Source organism: Megascapheus bottae, chromosome 12 (genome assembly GCF_031878675.1).
Source record: "Megascapheus bottae isolate mThoBot1 chromosome 12, mThoBot2.hap1, whole genome shotgun sequence".
In the NCBI taxonomy this organism is placed as follows: Eukaryota; Metazoa; Chordata; class Mammalia; order Rodentia; family Geomyidae; genus Megascapheus; species Megascapheus bottae.
In genome coordinates this window covers 41,874,667-41,889,944 of record NC_143520.1, presented here as the reverse complement: position 1 = coordinate 41,889,944, position 15,278 = coordinate 41,874,667, and the positions used below count along the sequence as shown (strand labels likewise).

At 39.1% G+C, this 15,278-nt stretch overlaps 1 pseudogene; it reads right to left on the bottom strand.

The window, feature by feature from the left end:
• Window positions 1–413: 413 nt before the first annotated feature.
• LOC150056463 (RAB7A-interacting MON1-CCZ1 complex subunit 1 pseudogene) lies at window positions 414–2,156 on the bottom strand (annotated as a pseudogene).
• Window positions 2,157–15,278: the final 13,122 nt, after the last annotated feature.

Here is a 15,278-nt window from a genome sequence, read left to right as displayed (position 1 = left end):
CCTAGTCACAGCTCCACTTCCAGTTTCTTCATGATTAATTGTAAATCAGAGTCTTGAAGACTTTCTTCTCCAGGCTGGCTTCCAACCTCGATCCTCAGATCTCAGCCTCCTGAGTAGTTAGGATTACAGGCATGAGCCACTGGTACCTGGCTTTGCTTTTACAAACTTTAACTTGTAGCCTTGTGAGATTATCCTCCTTTTTCTTTAGCGTCTGAATTCATATAAATTGCTGTTAGATGAATTCATTACTCTTCACCTCTCATTGAGGGCTGCATTTTGGATTCCTTCTGAAACACAGATAACAGTTCATAGATAAAAATTTGCAGAGCAATTCTTTTTTAATCCTTGGATTCATTTATTGTTAATGTAACATATGGCTTTGGGAAATATATGCATAATACTTCTGTACCTTTTTAAGCAAACTGTTTTTTTCTCAAGAGCCACTCACTTCTATTAGTCAGAGAATGACCATACATGTGGAATAAGGTTCCTTGCCTCAAAAAGAGACATTCCAGCAGCTCGTCCCCAAGCAAATCACAAGGTTTGAGATGTACATTATTTTCTTTAACTAAAATTTTCTGGTTCTGAAAGAAAACTAATCAGATCTTTAACTTTTTGTAATGAATCTTCAGGAAAATCTTCACCCAACTAGCTTCTTCTCCTCAAATTAGGTCATATCCAAAATAACCTGTGTATAAAGTTCTAGAAGATTTGATGGATTTGAATGTTCTCTCTCTTCTCCACACAAGTACTTCAACTTTTCTAGAGCTTCAGAGGCCCAAATTAAAAAGTTATCACTTTCGCCGGGAGTTTGGCCTAGTGGTTAAAGTGCTTGCCTAGCATGCATGAAGACCCCGGTTCGATTCCTCGGTACCACATATATAGAAAAAAGCCGGAAGTGGTGCTGAGGCTCAAGTGGTAGAGCTCTAGCCTTGAGGAAAGTCCAAGGACAGTGCTCAGGCCCTGAGCTCAAGCCCAGGACTGGCAAAAAAAAAAAAGTTATCACTTTCATCCGCAGCTTTGCTGAGCCACTGAGCCAGGTCTCCGAGCTCTTCCAAACATTTCACCACCAAGGCCACAACAGGTAGCAGCCATGCCCTGCAGAATAATTCTCAAAAGAGTCTTCAACTTCCTCTACTATGAAAAATTGTAGAATTCCCCAATGTGATTAGATGAGAGTCTTCATCTAAGTTTTGCTTATGATCTATTAAATTTTGGATAATGAACTCTAATACAAAACTCATGAATATACTCTCCTTATATCAGGTATTAATTATTTTCTATTCCAAGATAGCCCATCAGAGAACTGAGAAATTTGAAAGCAACCCAAATGCCTCTCATCATGGAGGACAGAATGTGATCAGTCTCAGGAGGAGTCTCAAGGCTACTTCCAGAATCTTCTAACATATTCACAATAAGATCTGCTAAATGAATTGTAAAAATGGGATTTATTATGATATTTGCAACATGTGTATAATGTACTTTGATTAATTCGTCCCATCTATATTACTCCTTAATTGCTTTCCATTCCCCAATTCTCTTACACATGTGCAATTCTTTTATTAAATTCACTCCACATCTACCTCTTCTTTCTCCATCCCTTCACCTGTTGGATTTTCCTAAGAAAATAACAATGCCATTATTACTTTTCAATTCTAGACTCTACATATGAGTGAAAACATGCAGTATTGGTTTTCTGAGTTTGATTTATCTTGATCAAGTGATCTCCAGTTCCATAATTTCATTCTTCCTTATGTCTGAATATATATATATACCCCATCGGATATATATGTACCACATTTTCTTAGTCAATCATTGATAGCAGCTCCTAGGGTTTTCTGAATTTCTTTTCACCTTGTTTGTATCCCAGTTCCTAGCTATGTTTGGGAACTTTTGATCCAAGGTCTCTCCATGATCACCAGCTTAAGAGAGAGAGGATCCTGGAAGATGATGTTTGGATTTGTATAAAGTTGTTCTGGGAGTATAACTTGATCTATAGGATTATTGAAACAAATGTCATTAAGTGGAGTCCTCCACGCCTGGGTAACATACCCAGAAAGGAAACTGGACAGGTGCAAGGGAAGGTTGTGTTTCTGGAGATTCAACTCAGGGGCCTTGCATTGACCAAACAGGAACTCCACAATCGTGATACACATCCCAGCCCTTTTAGCTTTATTTGTTTTTCTGATAAGGTCTCTCATTTTTTTCCCCAGGTCAGTCTGAGCTACAATCCTTTACTTCTGCATCCATTCTTGATGGAATGACAGGCAGGAACCATAACACTCAGCTTATTGTTTGAGAAGAGGTCTTAATATTTTTTACCCAGACTGGCCTTGAATTGTGATCCTCTTGATCTTAAGTATATGGGATTATTGAATATATATATATGTATATGTATATGTATATATATACTTATATATATATAGTGGCACCTGGTCCAAGAAGAAATCTTTATTGTGAAAAATATACTTTCAAGGAAAGCCCAAGAAAATCAGGTTGTCTCCATATAGGTTATGAGGAAAATGTCCACAAGTTCAGTTCTTTCCCAGATGCCAAAGCCAGGAAACAATCATGGAAGTAGACTCTGGTCAATCTGTGGGCAATAAACATTTTGAAAGGCCTTTTTCTGGAAGTATTTCAGGTATCTTAGAAAATAACTTCCTGTGATGACTACAATTCTGCAGACTTCCTAGAATATTTCTGTGGAAGGCATTCCAGCATTATCTTTCATGTAAGCTTTCCTTTCCTCTTTTACCTCAACTCCATCTGCTCAAGATAAACATTTTCAGGTCTGCAACATTACAACCCATCAAAATGAAAGAGAAAATGTGTCTTTCCTGTCATCCTTGTTCCAGATTTTACAAAACTTCCCAAGCCAGCCAATCCAATGGTTTAGAATAAAACCAGCAGTATTGGGGATGCTTGCTTAATCCCTTGACAAAGCAGTGCTCTGAGGGCAATTGCTTTGAATCAGAGATAAAAACAGAATACTGATGTTTTAAGGGATCTTACAGAAAAGATATCATAGGTATAAAAATAGGTGACATTGAGCATAGACAGCCTGCTTTGATGACCTGAAATTGAACTGGAAAAGCCTTCCACAGACAGCTGTATCAACTCTAGACAGTAAAGAGAAACTAAGAAGAGGAACCAAAACTTAGATGGCCCTATGTTTCCCTCTCCTAACTCCAGATGACATCTCTTCTCACCTAGCCACAAAGCTATGCATTGTGACAACTGTGCCAAATCAAGGGGAGAAGAATAAAACAAAACAAAAAAAATTAGTTCTTCTCATTTTTTTTCCACTAAAGTCAAAGAGCAGGAGAAAAAGAGATAGGCTCTTTTTTCATAAAAGTGGTCAACTCTTCAGTCTCATTGACCAGCAAAGTGTTCTGCAAATGATCAGGCAATAAATGCATTGAGCTCTCTGGGAAACTGCCTGGACCATCTGGTCTTCATCACAGCTGTTCAACTCTGCTTCTGTAGGGTGAAAGTAAGCAGGCAATAACTAGGTTTGTGTCTAACAAAACATTACAAAAGACATTAACATTTTAATATCATAGAGTTCTCACAAGGCAGAGAACAATCTTCCCAAAAGTTTTTAGTCATTTAAGTTTTGAAATCTCTGCCACTTCAGTAAGATATTTAAAATGATTCAGGTGGGATTGGGGAGAATTATGGAAGGGCTAACTCTGACCAAGAAGCATGGGACATGTTAAGTTGTAAACCCCTTGTGCAACCTTTTCTATGTCTGTGCTGGTCCTGAGCCTTAAAACTCAGGGCCTAGCTTTTTCTCTCAAGGCTGGAGCTCTACCACTCGAGCCACATGTTCATTTCTGACTTTTTGCTAAATAACGAAGAATAAGAGTCTCACAGACTTTTCTACCCAGACTGACTTGAAATCACCATCCTCAGATCTCTGCCTCCTGAGAAGCTAAGATTCCAGCTGTGAGCCACAGGTACTGGGTTGTACAAACTTTTGAAGTTTTGAAAATTGGGGGAAAAGATTGGTGGTTAATTTTATGTATTGAGAATTACAACTCAATTTTTTTAATTTTTGAAAAAATATTTTAACTTGTGTACTAGAGATGGGGGGCTAGATTCAGACCAGGGGCTACTGTTTACTGGTCCTTGCTTTAAAGAAACATCCTGAGTTCATTTCCTCTTACTATAACTGAATCTCATGAGTGTAATTCATAAATGATTCTGGAGAATGGGAAGTTGAAGATAAGAAGGTGGAGGTCTTTCTTCTGTAGGAACTCTCTATAGAGTCCTTGAGATGATACAGAATTGTAGGCAAGACAAAGCTCTTAACTCAGGTCTTTCTCTCCCTTAGAAATCCACAGACCTATACAGGATGAGACTAAATGAAAGGGTTTCTAGGATATGGAAATAAGAGCTTTATCTTGAGTGATTGTTGTTCTTAATGTACTGTTATTCCTCTTCTCCTTTGTTGCCCTTTGATTAATCTCATACTGTTACTGTATCTGACTTAGTTATCTGGTATATTTTATACATGTTTATTTGTTTATTTGAAATAGGAAAAGGAAGGGGGTAAAACAAGATGGTTGGGAAGGTTGGGAGGAGGGAAATTGGGACAAAAACATAAGAAGGGGTATCACTGTGTGAGAAATAATGCACCTTCTATCTGGCGAATGTAACTATAACCCCTCTATACATTACCTCAATAATAAAGAACATAAAATGAAAAACAAAAAAAAGAATTACAACCCCACCCTTGTGTCCTCTTTTAATCCTAATTACCCTCTTGAAAGTTCTGCATTCCAATACCACAGTCAGATAAACTTTCCATTCTCTTTCTACTTCACCAGGAATCATAGTGGGTACATTCAAATCCTAGCCCAGTTATTATTTTATATAACCTCACCCGGAACTAACTCCATTGTTAGCAAATCACTTTAGTCTACATATAAATATGTATGATAATTTTGTTTTTAGCTATGGAAAAATGAAGCTACACCAATGTGCCCACAATTAGATTGCACAGCCAGTAGATGACAAAACTAAGACTTAAATATTTGAATTTTCCTTTCCACAATGAAAAAAAATTTAAAGTAAATATATTGGGGAGCTGTTGGTGTCATAGTGTAGGGATAGGTGCTTACTGTCATGAACAGGAAGAAACCAGGGATCCTGTAACACACAGGGCAATGCCACCTATAGTGATTTATGCAGATCAATTGCCATCCACAATAAAATGAGGAAGCCCTGCTCAGCTGCAGCACTTCATTCAATTCTCACAGCAACTCTAAGAAGTAAATATTCTTTCCCATGCAGGATTAGTGGAGGCTGGGATGAGTTACCCAGCCAGCAAACTAGATTTGAACACACACACACACTAGCCCTACCACGCCTCAGGACTAAGGCACTACTACAGTTGAGAACTATACTTTTTCTGGTGAGAGTATTTTATTAATCTCATTGCACTAACAATGTCATGAACCATGTATCTTCCTCATTGCATCCCAGCACCTACTACACTGCAATAGACTCTTAGCAAGTAAATGAAGGAGTGAATTTATACTTCCTCATTTCGTACCTAGTACCTTCCATTCTGTCTTCCCTAATCCTGTCTTGACTTATATCTATGTCTATTTCCATATATATATATATATACATACATACATATATATGTATGTATGTGTGTGTGTGTGTGTGTGTGTGTGTGTGTGTGTGTATCTAATGCACAAGTTCACAGAGGAGAATTCTTTAACAAACTGCAAGTCATCTCTTATCCTTCCAACACTCATTTCCTTCAACTTTGGAGAAAACTATTTTTAAATGTTAGTGTACATTCCCATCTCTTTACACACTGAACAGAATAATGAAAGTCAAACATTTATTTAGTGCTTAAGACACACAGAGGACTTTCCATCTATATTATCTTGTCTTCCTAAGGAATCTCTGGTGGGTGTCCTATTATTAGGTCCTTCATCCCCTGTAGACAAATGTAAAACTTAGACACAGAGAAGGCTGGGGACTTACTAAAGGTCACAGGCTGGTTAGTGGTTGAACAAGGACTGATCCTAAATCTTCTGAGTCATCCTCTCATTTCCCTTTCCCCTTGAGGAATGCCACTGCCTCCTCCCAATACTAACCTTCTGTGGAGAAAACGGGATCTCCTTCCTTCTAGGGTTACAGGGTTCAGGTGGGTTACAAAGCTGTGTCAAGTGTTTAGGCCCCATCCCCAGCTCCAGGCACTTCTGCAAAAGCACGTATTGTCTAAGTAGCTCTGGATATCCTTTCCCTTCAGTCTTGCAGTCAGCAGGCTTAACTCAGCATCTAATCAATTTCATCAAAGAAAGACAGCTAATTGCACTTAGCAAAGTCATAGCTTCTATGAGTTAGCAGGCTATCAGTGAAGGTCTGAGCGGCAATCTTTCCAGTAAAGGCTACTTCATTCTGTAACTGAATGCCGAGGATATAAACAGCAAAGTTGGTTATTTACAAGATAGATCTAGAATCAAGGCCACCAGTGATAGTTCTTGACAGAATCTCCTAGGTTGGCCACTGGAACACTGGAAGTTGGTCTGTGTATAAGTTGGTACAGATCACAAAGTTCCATTCAGAAGTGGGAAACATTGTTGTTAACTCTCAGGGTGGGGTCAAGAGGCTTACTAGAAAATGCTTCCTCAAGCATTAAAGAGATGTGGTGTTGCCAGAGGGCTGGCTTACTCATTTGTAGCTTCTCAGAATAGCCACCTTGGATGGGAGGCACAGCTCCAGAGGTAGAAAATCAGCTCTGAGCAAGAACTTGTCACCTTCTACAAAACGGTCCCTGCCTACTGAGATTTAGTTTTCTGTCTACCTGAGCAACCCCTCTCATTTCTTCACTAATGTGCTCCTAGGAGAGGCAGAGGTCTCCCTAAAAGGAACTAGCACAGAATCAGTACAATGCATAGATGGGGTTTGAATGGCTCTGCTATCAGTTAGACTATAATATCAACTAGATGAAATAGTACATATAAAGCACTCAATTCCATTCTTGGACATTTTATAAATGCAGTTATTATCATTATTGCTACGTTTACTGTTATATTATTTACTATTGGATAGCCTATTAAATCTTTGACTGATGACTGTTAACTTCTTGGTAAGTTTCTTCTGTTTACTTAAAAAAGGAAATTAAAGCAGAACTAAGGAAATGGAAAAACCTCCCATGCTCCTGGATTGGAAGAATCAACATTGTGAAAATGACAATCTTGCCAAGGGCTATCTACAAATTCAATGCAATACCCATCAATATCCCAATGGCATTCTTTAAAGAAATAGAAGAGGCAATCCAAAATTTCATATAGAATAATAAAAGACCCCGTGTAGCAACAACACTTCTTAGCAGAAAGAACAGCTCAGGAGGAATTTCAATTCCAAACTTTAGACTCTATTACAGAGCTATAATTATCAAAACAGCTTGGTACTGGCACAAGAACAGGCCTGAAGACCAATGGAATAGAACTGAGGACCCAGATATTAAACCACAGACCTATGGCCACCTAATCTTTGACAAGGGAGCCAAAAAAATAGAATGGAAGAAAGACAGCCTCTTCAACAAGTGGTGCTGGCAGAACTGGTTAAGCACCTGCAGAAAACCAAAGTTGGATCCTTCTTTGTCACCCTGCACTAGAATTAACTCCAAATGGATCAAAGACCTGGAGGTAAAACCTGACACACTGAAAACTTTACAAGAAGGAATAGGAGATACACTAGGCCTCCTTGGCACAGGTAGAAACTTTCTTAATAAGAACCAAGAATCACAACAAATCAGAGAAAGGCTGGATAAGTGGGACTGCATTAAACTGCAGAGCTTTTGTATGGCAAAGGACATAGCTAGTAAATTAATTAGGAAGCCTACAGAGTGGGAGAAGATCTTCACCAACCATACAACAGACAAAGGCCTCATATCTAAAATATATCAACAGCTCAAAAAATTGAATCAATCCAAAACTAATCTCCAAAGTAACAACCATCCCATTAAAAATGGGCCAAAGACTTAAGAGAGTCTTCTCTGAACAAGAAACAAAAATGGCCTATAGACACATGAAGAAATGCTCAACATCTCTGGTCATAAAAGAAATGCAAATCAAAACAACTCTAAGATTCCACCTTACTCCAGTTAGAATGGCCAGGATCAGGAAAACAAATAACAACAGATGCTGGAGGGGATGTGGCCAGGAGGGATCACTACTACACTGTTGGTGGGAGTGCAAACTTGTTCAACCACTATGGAAAGCAGTATGGCAGTGCCTCAAAAGGCTAAACATAGAGCTCCTCTATGACCCAGTTATTCCACTACTTGGCATTTACCAACCATCCAGAAACTAGGGCATACTAAATCCACTAGCACAACAATGTTCATTGCAGCATTATTCACCATAGCAAAAATATGGAACCAACCTAGATGTCCCTCAGTTGATGAGTGGATCAACAAGATGTGGTATTTGTACACAATGGAATTCTATGCTGCTGTTAGAAAGAATGGCATCACCCCATTTGTTAGGAAATGGAAAGTCTTAGAAAAAATCATATTAAGTAAGCCAGACTCAAAGGAACTTAGGCTCAATGGTTTCCCTCATTTGTCATAATCAGTAGAAACCTGGGGCTCTCCTAGCAGAGATCTGCAATAGAGCAAAACCTTCATACATAAGGCCATATAGCATGAAGCTAATTGAAAAGACCTCCAGGATATTGAAACAAAAGCCATACAATGAATGATTGTTGTCCTTAATGTACTATGTTATCTCTCATCTCTTTTGCTGTCCCTTGGTTATCTCATATTGTTACAGTATCTCACCTTGTTATCTGATATATTGGATTCATTTGTATTTGGTTATTTGAAATTGGATAGGGAAGGGGGGAAAACCAAGATGGGGGTGGGGGGGTAGGGAGTGGAGGGGAGGGTAATGGGGACCAAGACATGTGAAAGGGTATCAATATATGTGAATTAATGCACCTTCTAGCTGGCAAATATCATGTAACCCTTTTATTAATTACAATAAAAAATATAAAAAAGAAAAAAGTTTCTTCTGTTTATTTTTCTGTGACATTGTGAATGAGTGGAACATGTGTGTAAATTGCCTTTCTAAATTGTATGTTTGTAATGGGAATTATAAGTATTGTATGTTTCTGACATACTGGGTACTTAATTCATTTAATTAAATTAATGCATTCACTTAATTTAATGCATTAGTTCATATAATATCTACATTGTAAGAAATAGCTATGGGCCGGATACTGGTGGCTCATATCTGTAATACTAGCAACTCAGGAGACTGAGATCTGAGAATGGCAGGAAATGAGCCAGCCCAGGCAGGAAAGTCCTTGAGATTCTTATCTCCAGTTAACCACCAGAAAATCACAAGTGGTGCTGTGGGTTAAAGTGGTAAAGAACTAGCTTTAAGCAAAAGGGCTCAGAGACAGCACCATCTCTGAGTTCAAGCAAGATGGCCAACAAATAAAAGGTAGGTACAACTACAGATTAATGAATTAGAGGCAGTACTAACATACTAATTGCCTACTATATCCTCCTTTTATCCATACACCTCATCCCGCTGTACCCTGCCCTAGGTCAAATCTCAAAGAGATTTTGAGGCCGATTTCTAACAACAACCTCCATCCAACAGACAGTTTCTGATTTCCCTGATGCAATAGTCTCCCTCTTCCTGCCTCTGCATGTGCCTCCAACTTGTCTTTGTTCTGTCACATAGCTATTCATAGTCTTCTCTACATTCCACAATGTTTTCAACTACATTTAGAAAACCAACTAAAGGATACTGAATTAAGTCAGCAGGTCTTCATCAGCATTTCTAAGAATAAAATAGAAGAATAGAATTGAATGGAATTACAGAAAGACTAGGATAAAAGACAGAACAGAATAAAGTAGAATGACAGGATTGTATAAATAATTGAATAGGTGAAGGTGTTCCATATAGTAAGGCAGGTAGTATTTGGCTCATGACATGTTTCTATCCATGGTGTGGTGGTGGTGGTGGTGGTGGTATGTGTGTGTGTATTAGGCTGTGACAGAAAAAAAATGAACCTCTGGTAAAGGAATTACTGTTTGATGAATATAGCAGTTTAGTTTTCCTTAATAGGAAGTAGGAAATCTCTTGTACAACAATGTGAATACAGTCAAAACTATCAAGCTGTCTCCTTAAAATGGCTAAATGGTAAGTTTTTAAATTATTTTCTTTACATAATTAAATATAATTTGATAATAATATATTTGTTATTGTGATCATGATCCAAATACTTGGAGAAATACTGGCCTAGTGGACTGAAGTTATTTAGAGCTTAAGAATTAATGTGATGTCATCTAGGACTCTCCTAGCAGAGGATTACAATAGTGCAGATTCTAGATACATAAGATCATATAGGATGAGACTAAATGAAAGGATCCCTAGGATCCTTTATCTTGAGTGATTGTTGTTCTTAATGTACTATGTTATTTCTTTTCTCCTTTGTTGCCCTTTGGTTAATCTCATATTGTTATGGTATCTGACTTTGTTACCTGGTATATTGTATATACATTTATTTGTTTATTTGAAATAGGAAAGGGAAGGGGGGAAAACAAGATGACTGGGAGGGGTTGGGAGGGAAATGGAGACAAAATCATGAGAAGGTATCACTGTGTAAGAAGTAATGCACCTTCTCTCTGGCAAATGTAATTGTAACCCCTCTATACATTACCTCAATAATAAAAAAATAAAATAAGAATTAATGTGATGTGTCTTTTTCTTTTTTATTATTTTGTTTTATATGCCAGTCTTGGAGCTTGAACTCAATTCTGGGCACTGTTCCTTATGTTTTTTTTTTCTCAGATGTTCTATTACTTGTGCCACAGTTCTATATTTGGCCTTAGGGTGGTTAATTAAAGATAAGAGTCTCATGGATTTTCCTGTCAGGGCTAGTTTCAAATGCAGTCCTCAGATTTCAGCCTCCTGAATAGCTAGGATGCTAGACATGAGCCACTGACTCTCAGAAAATGTGTCTTTATGTCCTCAGCATCATACACCTATCAGCCCCAGCTCCAACTCTTAACTTCTCCTTTGAACTGAATCTATCCCTTATAAGAAGCAACAGTCAGCACTCATCATGTATAATCCACATGCACACACAAGGCCACATATTACACTCTCCAACCCTCCCACAACACCCACAGCTGGGGGGGGGCATACCACCTCTTCCACTAGTCACAGCTGCCACAAATAGGTGGCACAGCAAACACTAGCAAGAACAAGAAGGGCCAAACTGGGATATGTGCATGAAAAGACGGTTTGGATCCTCTACTAAAATCCGTGCATTTCCTGATGATACTCCATTTCCTCTCTGAGTTAAGTTCCTCTGCCTACAAGCCTACAACCCTGGGATGCACACTACACAGTGTTTACTGCTAAGTGGCTTCCCCTGAATCTGTGTTATATCATTCAAGTAGGAGGTTTGAGCTTCCTGTGGCTACAGAGTTCTTCACAGAAAGAAAACACCATAATTCCTCTTAGGTGATGCTACCAGGTGCCTGTCCTCTCCTCTGCACCGCTGAAAAAGGACTAAAGACAATGCCTAGAACCAGCACCATGCATAAACTAGAGAATGAAGGCGAGCTCCCAATGAGTTGCTAAGTTCAGGAAGAAAGCCTCCAAGTGTTTCCCTAACAAGAATGGGAATGTCTAGACCTGGTGTCAGGAGCACAAGCGCTCCACCACTTCTTCGTATTGCCATCAATGGGTAAGTGATCTTATGGCAGCACTCTTCATCCTCATGGACACAGATAAGCCTGCAGAGAAAACTAAACCAGGGAGGGAAATGTTTGACATCGTCATGATATTATAGAAAAGAATATTTCTCACTGGGGGATAGATGATTGTAGGGAAACATATTACTTCACTAATATGGAATACAGAGACTGTACTATCACCATTGGAGGGAATTAGTACACATCTTTGGCAGCTTGGGTATATGAGGCAATAGTCACCTTCAGAACAACAGACCAAAAAAAAAAAAACAACAACAAAAAAAAACCTTTTTGGGTAAACCTAGTAAGTGAATTTGTGAATGAACCTAGTATTGGCAGGAAAATCAAGCTCCAAGGCTGACCACAGAGGGCTGTCCTGCTGTGATTGTATGTCTAATTCTGTGGATGGTTATCTCCAGAGATAGAGAAGAAGGGATGGAGATGAAAGATGATAAGATGAGAGAGAGAGAGAGAGAGAGAGAGAGAGAGAGAGAGAGAGAGAGAGAGAGAGAGAGAGAGAGAGAGAGAGAAGCCCAGATTCTGGGGTCAGGGTGGTGGGCTTGTTCTAAAACTAGCATTTTGTAGGCATTTCTTGCTGGGGCTTTTTGCTAGGGCTGCTGTACTGCACACCAGGAGGAGGTACAATTCTCATGATTCTCCAATCAAAGATGCTCTCAGAGTTGATTAGTGACAGCATTTAGTGAAAATGAGGCTAGCGACCATGGTATATTACCCTCTAGGAAGGACTATCTGCTTTTCTCATGGTTACCATAAACAGACCAATGACAGATCAAGGCAGGTATTCTGATCAAGCACAATTCAAGAAGACCTCCCTCCTACCTCTCCTTTCTCCTCCACCCCTCAGAGAACTCAGAATCTCCCATGGCTGGAAAATGAGTACTGAGAGAAATGAAGGGAAAGAATAGACAGGAATAGGCTTTCTGCATGCTCTTGCCCATAATGACATTTGAAGGATTCCTTGGGTTACCAGAATTGGTGTGGGTTAGGAAGAGCCCAGGTTCTTCTAGAATTGAAGAGGAACATCTTGTATGTCACAGAAAAACACCTAGAGGAGCAATGGGAGACAGACCTCTTCCGTTCCAAATACTCTAGAGGAAGTTGAATCCAGGAAGGAGCAAACACTTGGGAGGGTACATGCCTTTTGGAATAAGGGGAATGAATCTTGTGTTCTCACCTCTTCAGAGCTGTAAAAACTGTCTGGCTTCTGTTCTGAAAAAAACCTTTTATATATGTGTTTTTTTGTCTTTTAATGAGAAAGACCTTTCTTTGAAAGAAAAGAAAATATAAGCTGTCATCTTTTAAATCTTATGAAAAATTATTTTTCCAGCTATTTTCTCTTAAAAACTATTTCCCTTCCCATCCATACTTTATTCCTTTACTCTCTTATGTATGTATAGATAGTGAAAAATTCTTCTAGTTCCCTCCCCCTTGATATGATAACATGAAACCAAAAAAAAAAGAGACTAGATCTCCTCTGGGAGAGTTGACAGTACATACTGCAGGAGAATTGCTATGATTTGAATGTGTCCCCCAAACTACTTCATGTGCTTAATTTCCAACATAAAAGTATTGAGAGGAAGACTCTGGATCTTCAGGAATTAATTAGTGATACTATCGTGGGTGCGCTCTCTCTCTCTCTCTCTCTCTCTCTCTCTCTCTCTCTCTCTCTCTCTCTCTCTCTCTCTCTCTCTCTCATTCTGCTTTCTACTATGGGATAACAGCAATATATAGAATCATGACCATGACACCAAGACTGGAAGAAATAAATTTTTGATATGTCTACCACTAGGAATATGTCTCACTCACCTATTAATGACACTTGCATCAGAGACCTCCATATTATGGTAGGAGAGTTCCAGTCAAAGTCACTAGAAACATCATAACTGCCTTAAAAGCTGCCTTAAAACAGCAAGATACACTTTATATATACTAATTACAACCCAACTATGCCTGGTATTGGTGGTTCAACCCTTTAATCCTAGCTACTCATGAGGCTGAGATCTGAGGATTGCTGTTCAAAGTCAGCCCAGTACTCAAGTCCGTGAGAAAACCAGAAGTGGCTCTGTGGCTCAAAGTGGCAGAGTGGCAGAGTTCAAGCCCCATGACAAAAAAAAAATATAGTAGACTTTTCTCAGGGAAAGGCCAACAAAGGTATCAGTAGAAGCTTGAGATCTGACATTTAGGAAATTTCTGCAGGTCAGTTAAATTAGTGAATACAAAGGTAGGCTACTAGAGGGATAGGAAGAGACAGAGTAGAAAGGGCTAGGTCCCATCCGGGCTTAAAAAGCACAGGAATCTCTCAAGCTTTAAATCAGTTCCTTTAAATAAGCCAATTATGTCTTTCCTTTTTGGGTAATACTAGGTATTCAGCTTCTAGAGAGGAGAGTGGAGAATCTTTCAAAAATATTGAAAGAAATCCATACCTTGACAACTTATTTTGCTATCTGCTGAGCACAAAATTAATTTCCATATTAACACATTATGTGGAGATAAGACGTGACAAATTGAATGACAGAAAATAAGGTGGGTTTCATTGCATTTCCATGGAGTATAGCGTGTGTGTGTGTGTAAGTCAGACGTCGGGAAGCCTAAAGCAAGAGAGGTTTGCAGAGAGCAACTGAACAGAGAGATACATTACCCAGAAAAATAGGTTTGGCTCAAGTGCTGACATTTCCTTTTCTTCTGTGAATGGAATAAGATAAAAAATATTACTTGCAAGAGATAACCATTTCTGGCATAGTCCTTGCCTATCCCTGACACCCTTCTCCCAAGTACTGCCTGGCACCAAGGCCAGCTCTCAGCAGGACTTGAGGAGATAATTACCCAGTCCATGTGATACTTCAATGTGGGCCCTAGAAACCCTTGCAGATAAACTGTGCCTGTCCAGGGGAAAAGGTCAGCTCCCAATTCTCTCTGGCATGGATGTTTTCTTCCATCCAGCTTTGAATGATGAATCTCCCACATGGCTCAAGGTACTTGAGACACCATCACCACTCACCCTACACCTAATGCATTTTTAACATTTCCCCCTTTTAACCAGGCACCAAAGAGAAAAAAGATGGCCTTGAAAAAAAAAGCCCTGGACAGTCTCACACAAGCAGCCAGAAAGATGACTGTCACTTGATTTAAAAGACTGAAATCCCTGAGAGTAAAGGATGTTAAATGGAACCAATACGGGCTCCAGGACCCTATGACTATGAATGAAGCTGCCTTTTTTGTACCTTCCACATAACTTGTGGTCTGCCTAGTCTTGATGTGCTACTGTGGAGAGGAGCTCACCAGGAAGAAGCATGGTATGTGAACTGACCCATCCTACAAAGAAGGAAGCCAAGAACACAGATTTTGATGGACATATCCTTGCTATTTGACCTTGTACAAGTCATGGAATCCTTTCTTTTCTACTTCTTCTTGGTATAAAGTTGAGTACGACTTTTTATATACCTGTGAACGTTAATATCCTTTGTTCTCATTATTCCATCGATTAATAACTACCTTATGCTGGGATCTA